This window comes from Eretmochelys imbricata, chromosome 3 (assembly GCF_965152235.1).
Source record: "Eretmochelys imbricata isolate rEreImb1 chromosome 3, rEreImb1.hap1, whole genome shotgun sequence".
NCBI classification, from domain to species: Eukaryota; Metazoa; Chordata; order Testudines; family Cheloniidae; genus Eretmochelys; species Eretmochelys imbricata.
In genome coordinates, this window is record NC_135574.1 from 112,594,898 (window position 1) to 112,602,851 (window position 7,954).

Here is a 7,954-nt window from a genome sequence, read left to right on the forward strand (position 1 = left end):
ATCACAAAACAGAAACTAAAACAAGATTATAGTAACTTGGCGAATACGGATCTATGTCTGATCTGCTCGACAAATATGATCACAGATTTGATCCATTGTGACTTTAGCTTGGGGTGGGCAAACTTATTGGCCCGAGGGCCACGTCTGGGAATAGAAATTGTATGGTGGGCCATGAATGCTCACAACATTGGGGTTGGGGTGCAGAAGAGGTTGAGGGCTCTGGTTGGAGGTGCAGGCTCCGGGGTGGGGCCAGAAATGAGGAATTCAGGGTGCAGGAGGGGGCTCTGGGCTGGTGCAGGCTCCGCTTGGGGGTCCGGGCTCTGAGGTGGGGCTGGGGATGAGAGGTTTGGGGTGCAGGAGGGAGCTCCGGCCTGGGATTGAGGGGTTCAAAGGGTGGGAGGGGGATCAGGGCTGGGGTAGGGGGTTGGGGCATGGGAAGAGGCTCTGGGGTGCAGGATCCAAGCAGCTCCCAGAAACAGCGGCATGTCCCCCCTCCGGCTCCTACACAGAGGCGAGACCAGGCGGCTCTGCACACTGCCCCGTCCACAGGCACCACCCCTGCAGCTCCCATTGGAGCACTGGAAGGGGCCATTGGAGCTCGTAGGAGCCGGAGCGGGGCCATGCTGCGGCTTCCAAGAGTCCCATGGTGTGGCCCCCAACCCTGCATCCTGGCTGGAGTGGTGCAAGCCCCAGCTCCCGCTTCCCAGCGGGAGTTCGCAGGCCAGCTTAAAACAGCTAAGGGCTGTAGTTTTTCCACCCCGGCTTTAGCTGCACTTAAAGGATGAGTTATCAGCTGTATTCTGTTAGGCCTCAATCCTGCAAGGTTTGGGTGACCTGTTGAAGTCAATGGGAGATGAGTGCTCTATTAGTGGAACATGTATACCTAAATGTCCTAAAATAATATGAAAATATTAGTGTGAAATTCTGGGGAATGGGAAACGCATGTTTTCAAATATAACATCTGATCCCCTTTTTTTGCCTCAGGGTTGTGCTTTGATGCCTCTTGATCTCTTAGTTGCTCACTTTGGCCTAACCCAGCTGATTTGAGGGAGGTTGTTGCAAGTCACAGTTTGGAGGCTCAGAATGTTCCTACCATTGCAAATAGAGAGAGAGATTTTCAGTTGGAGCTGGGTTGAAAAAAGCTGTACGTTTAAGATGGGTTGCATCTGGCATGTAAATAGGAGGTCTAAAGATACTTTGTATTTATTGGCTACACTTGCTATGATTTATTCTTATGGCTGACGTGTTTGTTTAAGGAATAGTTAGCAAAAGACTCCACCCTGCTTTGGGTCTGCAGTACCTTCTCCAATTTACTTTAAGGCTGAGCTCAGCATGGGTCTGCATAGCGCCAGTTTGCAAGCATAAAAAGGAATGAAAGAGTATCTGCCTGCAAATGAAAACACATAATATGAATCCACCAGTTAGGTTATTGGGGCTTCTTCCCCAGTTCTGCTCCAAGTGGACACTGATCATTGCTCTGTACTGTCTTAAAGAGTCACACAGGTGCAGTGATGCTGTAGTGCAAACATGGAGAGCGGGAAGGTGCTTGCAGACGCGCTCTCTTCTGGTTGGATCACTCTGTTGCAGGCAGGTGCCACCCCAAACCACTGAACAGGCACAATGAATGTGGTGAAAGTATGTGAAAGGTGACAGGACTCTGTTTAGGATGTAAAAAATGTCTTTAGAAGTGACTTGTCAAGGCAAGTTGCTACATTAGCATCCCCTTTACTGCTCTGGCCACTTTCAGATGTGGTCCCAATCAGTGCTATATATACACCTATACGCATTATGATTTTGGCCGCATCTGCTTTCTTCTTACCAAACTCTGCTGGTTTCAGCACGCATAGTAGGACGTTTATTGTAGGTGAGAGGCATTGATCTCCATCACTGTGGAGGAATAAGGCTGCCCTCTTTCCTGTATTTTCCAATGGAACAAAAGTGGCAACCTGCAGGTTCATCACTGTGTTACGCTGCATCCCTCTACCTGATGCAGTATCCGTCACGAAGCTGTGACAACCACAGTTTTTCCCTACACAGATCAAATTGTGGTGTGTGGGGAGGGTTCATTCAGCCTAGCCTGACCCAACTGGTAACTGGGTTCTGGAACTGAAGCAGCATCGCCAATGCTTGTTTCCAAACATTCACCTTTTGGCGCTGAGTCGTTTTATGGGTGCGTTTCATCTCTTCCTTTCTTCTTCAGGAGAGGATGTTGGTTATGTGGCAAGTGAGATCACAATGAGCGATGAGGAACGGATCCAGCTGATGATGATGGTGAAAGAGAAGATGATCACCATTGAGGAAGCACTTGCTAGGGTATGAGATGCATATAGTTTCCCATGGTTCATTCTATCCCAGCTTCCTCTGGGGAGGATGCCCGGTATCCTGTCATCTGTTGACCCTAGCAGGGTGTTTTTCTGAGTAGTGCAGTGTTGTGCAGAGAACAAAGTGGTGGTCCCCTTTTGTGAGTGGCGAGTGTGATGGTGCCTGCACTTTATCATAAGGTCACGAGGCTGACTCCACAGTAAAGGCTGAGGTTGCACTTTCAAACTAAACCCCTATTTTCAAACACTTCTAACTTTGTTCAAGGAACTAGTATCCTAGTTCCTTAGTCCAAACATGACTAAGGTCCTCTTTCAGAACTACATAAATAGTCCAAACATGTTTGGATGAGGACTAGTCGTGTTTGGAAAAGAATTAGACTGAGATACTAAATGCCAAGCATAAATAGCACACTCAATTTCACTAACTTCAGAAGAATACCCCAAGCTATGAAATGCACCAGTCTGAGATATTCAAAGGTTTGGGTTTATGACTGTACCCATAAAGAGAAGGAAAATATGATGAATAGTTTGAACTCGGAAGTCCTACTGAACATCATAACACAATTCTGTGTAACCTCTAAAGAGGGTAGACCCTTGATGCACGTGGAGAAAGCTAATCACATGACTGCAAGTAATTGAGTCATCATTTTCTTATCCTAACTTCCATCCCAGCCACATCATTCGCTATCCTTTCTCATTACGTAGTGTCAAATTCAGGTCTGCTCTACACCTAAAACTTCCATAGACCTAGCTACTGCCTGTTGAGGGGGTGGATTTACTATAGTGACAGAAAAAATACCTTCCATCACCAACAAGTGTCTACACTACAGTGGCATAGCTGCAGCTCTGCCACTCTAGCGCATGTAGTGTAGATACACCTGCAAAATTGTGATTCTCTTGTGCTAGGGATATCTTGTATTTTATTTGCCTGTGAGGGACTGTGTGCATTCACAGCAATGTATAAATAATAATATAGACTCTGCAGTGTTTTATAAAATAATAGAACAAATAGGTTTAGCAAATGATACATGGAGACAGAGTAGATGTATCAGTGCATCTTTAAGTAAATATATTCTAAGCGTCACTCACATGGAGTTAGAATATTTCAAAAGCATTCAGGCTGTCTGAGCTAAGGGAGCTTGTTCCCTGTGTTAGAGGACAGCCTGCAACCATTCAGCGCACGTTTCTGCAAGCCCTTTTCCTGTCGAAGTTCCCCCATCTGCTTACTGACCAAACCCAGTGTTGGTTAGTTTTTAATACCACATTCAGGTTAGCGCTGTAAATACCCATCTAACATCTTGCTTCAATTGATTCCTCACAAATAAGCATAAGATTTCATCTGATGTTCCCTCACCAGGGTACCTTTCTGTACTGCACATTGTCCATGTCAGGCTTTGCAGTTTTTATCTGTTCTTGCTAGAATGTGCTTATTCATTAGCTGTTGTCATGCTGCTCAGGGCTACGTATACAGTTTAATCTGGGGGTGTGATTCCCAGCTCAAGAAGACATACCTGCACTAGCTCTGATCCAGATGGCCCATAAAATAGAGTGTAGCCGGGGCAGCTTGAAAGCGAGAGGGGCTAGCAACTGGGCTCTGCTCTATTTTTAGTGTGCTAGCTCAATCGGAGCTAGCATGGGTAGCTCTCCTAGAGCTGGGAATTTCTCCATTTTGTTCTTAGACAAAAGATGATTTATTTTGTTCAAGTTTCATGAAAATCTGTTAAGCCATTTTTGGGGACTTGTCATTAAAATAAAGACCGATGCTTTTTTTCACAGAATGCACTAGCTGACATGAACTTTTCTTTGCAATGTTTAAAAAGTAAAAGCCTAAGATATATAATATATATGTTAATGTAGCATTAAGGTTGACATTTGCATAAGAGCCAAGAAATTCACTGTTCAGATTGCCACAGCAATAACATTGTCCCTTTGTGCAAATATGTGATCACACAACATACGTGCTGTAACACCAAGTATTATGTATGTGCAGCTTAGGTTATGGGAAAAGGTGGAGTTTAAGCATAAAATGGTGCTCTTTTACTTTCTGTTTATTTACACACACTTCCTTGAGTTAGAGTGGCAAAAAAGATGAAGATCCTTTCTTTTATATTGTATGTATGCAGGGTTGTAGCCATGTTCATCCCAGGATATTAGAGATACAAGGTAGGTGAGGTGATACCTATTATTGGATCAACTTCTGTTAATGAGAGAGACACCAGCTTTTGAGCTTACACAGAACTCTTCTTCAGGTCTGGGAATGGTACTCAGAGTGTCACAGATAAATACAAGGGGTGCACTGGACCCTGCCATAACCGCTGATGCAAAAGCTGCAGATATCTCTCCACTGCTATGATGATCAATATCCCCCACAACACCCCTTTCAAAAGTCATGGGTCCTACATATGCCTATCAAGGCATGTGATATACCTCATCCAGTGCACTGATTGCTCCCATCAGGCATTGCAAAACCTTTCCAAAAGGCTGGATGGTGGTGAGTTGCACAGTGGGGTACCTACCCATGGTACACTGCTCTCTCCATCGATACAAGCACTCCTGTTGAGTACATGCACTACCAACACAATGAGACAAGTATTCACACGCGCCGGTGATGTATCAGTGGCAGCAGCTGTATGCTGACGTAACTTAGGTCGACATAACTTTGTAGACTAGATATAGCCTTGGACGCTCTGGTTACCTTCCCCAGACCTTAAAACGAGCTCTGTGAAGCTCCAAAGCTTGTCTCTTTCACCAGGAAAAGTTGGTCCAGGAAAAGATATGACCTCAGCTACCCTCTTTTATATTGTATGTTGCTTGGTGAAGAGTACGTCCCATTTGCTAACATGTATGAAATCATATAATAAAGTATTGTTAATATTCCTAGTGTAACTTTAACACTAACAAATTTCTCATTTTCTCTGCAATTAATTCTTTACCCTTGCATTGTTTTTTGTGTGTAATAATAAAGTATAATATGCATTATGCTTGTAGTTGCACTTCTTCCCTCTAGTGGCCTGAATTACTAGCAATAAAATGTACATCAGTAATTTTATCTTGTTTCCTTTAACAAATTTAGGTCTTGATCCAAAGCCCTTTCAAGTCAATGACAGTCTTTCCACTGATGTCAATGGACTTTAATCAAGACTGTAAACCAGGAACTGAGAATGTTTGGGGACCTAATTTTCAAACCTGGATTTTGATGGCTGCATGTTTAGATACATCTGTTGTGTCTACAAATGCCACACTTGTGCACACAAATGGTTACTGAAATATGCAATTTCCAAATTTGCTAGGGGACCATTCTCATGTTGCATGCACAACAGATGCAAGCTTGTGTCCAACTTCAGTGTCGTCCTTGACAATATGACCCTTTAGGAGTTGGTTCTTTTCTGTGTATTATACCTTTTTATTGTAAAACAATAAAGATAATCATTAGTTTTAAATTTAAAAGAGCTGAATCTCAAACTTCCATCCCTAGATCACTTTCTTTGTAAGGGAGTTACAAAGACTACCTTGAGTTAACCTATGCAGTACAAAGTGTTTCTTTAGAAAGGAATATGTAATTTTGCATCTTGGGAGCCACAGTTCATCAGTTAAAACACAGTGTTTCCAGATCACTTCCTCCATTTGATTAGTGTCATTTCCTCAAAACTTTTTTCCATTCTAATGTAATTAGAGGATTAAAAAAGAGAAATGCACTGCAGAAGTTCTGTTTTTCCCATCTTTGCAACAGTGTGGACAGAAACTGAAAGTGACTATTTGTTGCTGAACAATGGGTTTATGCATATCTCGTAGTTCAGTATTCATTGAGTAACGTTTCCTTGTTCTTTAATTTCAGCTGAAGGAATATGAGGCCCAGCATAGGCAGACAGGCATCATAGACTCTGCAGATTGGCCTGACGGCTCGTACCCAACATTTGACGGGTCTTCCAATTGTAATGTGAGTACCTGTCTCTATGATATCACTACCCTAATGCTACAAAACCTTTTATTGATATCCAAAAATATCCCACCTCACCAGACTGATTTATTCAACACCATCTTTTTGTGTCATGGGATACAGTGCTGCTGTCATCTAACCATCAGGAGGTCCTCAGTATTGATTGAAAATCCTCAAGGTCCAAAGCCTTAAGCAAGGATTGAAAATAGCTCTCTAAATATCTTCTTTTTTTTGCATCCAGCTCTTCATCACTTACCATTCAAAACAAACAATACACTAGGCAAAATACCCACCTACTATAGAGAAAAGTTATTTAGAATCTTTTTAGGCAATGGGACCTCTTTATCAAATGAAGTCAACCTCCTCAACTGATGTGAATCAGCATAGTTCCATAGACTTCCACAGAGCTCGCTGAGGATCTGGCTATGATCTGAGTGCCCACTGTTTTCCATTCAAATAGCTCCAACCATCCATTTGCTAACTCCCAGCTCAGAATGTTTGCAATTTATGCCAGACCCATAAACACGAAGAGTTTTCCTGCCTTGTTTTTTTTACATCTGAGTTACGTAGATAATGACTTTCCTTGTTTGTATGGACATCAGATAATTTGTGTCACACAATATTGTGTAAATTAATATTTGGAAGGAAGAAATCATCATTTTTGTAGAGTTGTCTACTCCCATCTGTTTATCTAATTGAAAGTTCATAGATAAATCGTATGCCCAAACACATTTGGCAGTCCTATTCAGATTCTTTGTATCCCACATAATTAAATCATAGACCCTTGAGACTTTTTTAAAACCATGAATGGAATCTTTTAGTAAACGCAGTGGGAGGTTGGCTTCACATTGTTAGTTGCTCAGAGAAATTCTGTGTCTTCTTCTTTGGAGATTTTAAAAAAGGGGAACACAAAAATGGGGAGGTTAGTTAAATGGAAATTAAAAGATACAATCCAAAAGTGAAATGCCTGTAAGTATCATGGAAACTGTTTAATAACACTGTAACACAGGTTAAAATTAAATGTATACCCCAAATAAAAAAAATTGTAAAAGGACCAAAAAAGTGCCATCGTGGCCGAACAACAAAGTAAAAGAAGTGGTTAGAGGCAAAAAAGCATCCTCTTAAAAATGGGAAGTTAAATCCTACTGAGAAAAATAGAAAGGAGCGTAAACTCTGGCAAGTTGAGTGTAAAAGTATAATTAAGCTGGCTAAAAAAGAATTTGAAGAGCAATTAGCCAAAGACTCAAAAACGAACAGCAAAAACTTTAAGTAAATCAGAAGCATGAAGCCTGCTAAACAATCAGTGGACAATCAAGGTGTTGAAGGAGCACTCAAGGAAGACAAGGCCATTGCAGAGAAACTAAATGAATTCTTTGCTTCAGTCTTCACTGAAGAGGATGTGAGGGAGATTCCCACACCTGAGCCAATTTTTTTAGGTAACAAAAATGAGGAACTGTCCTTGATTGAGGTATCAGTAGAGGAGGTTTTGGAACAAATTGATAAATTAAACAGTAATAAGTCACCAGGACAAGATGGTATTCACCCAAGAGTTCTGAAGGAACTCAAATATGAAATTTTGGAATTACTAACTGTGGTATGTAACCTATCATCTAAATCAACTTCTTTGCCAGATGACTGGAGGATAGCTAATGTGACACCAATTTTTTAAAAAGACTCCAGAGGTGATCCTGGTAAT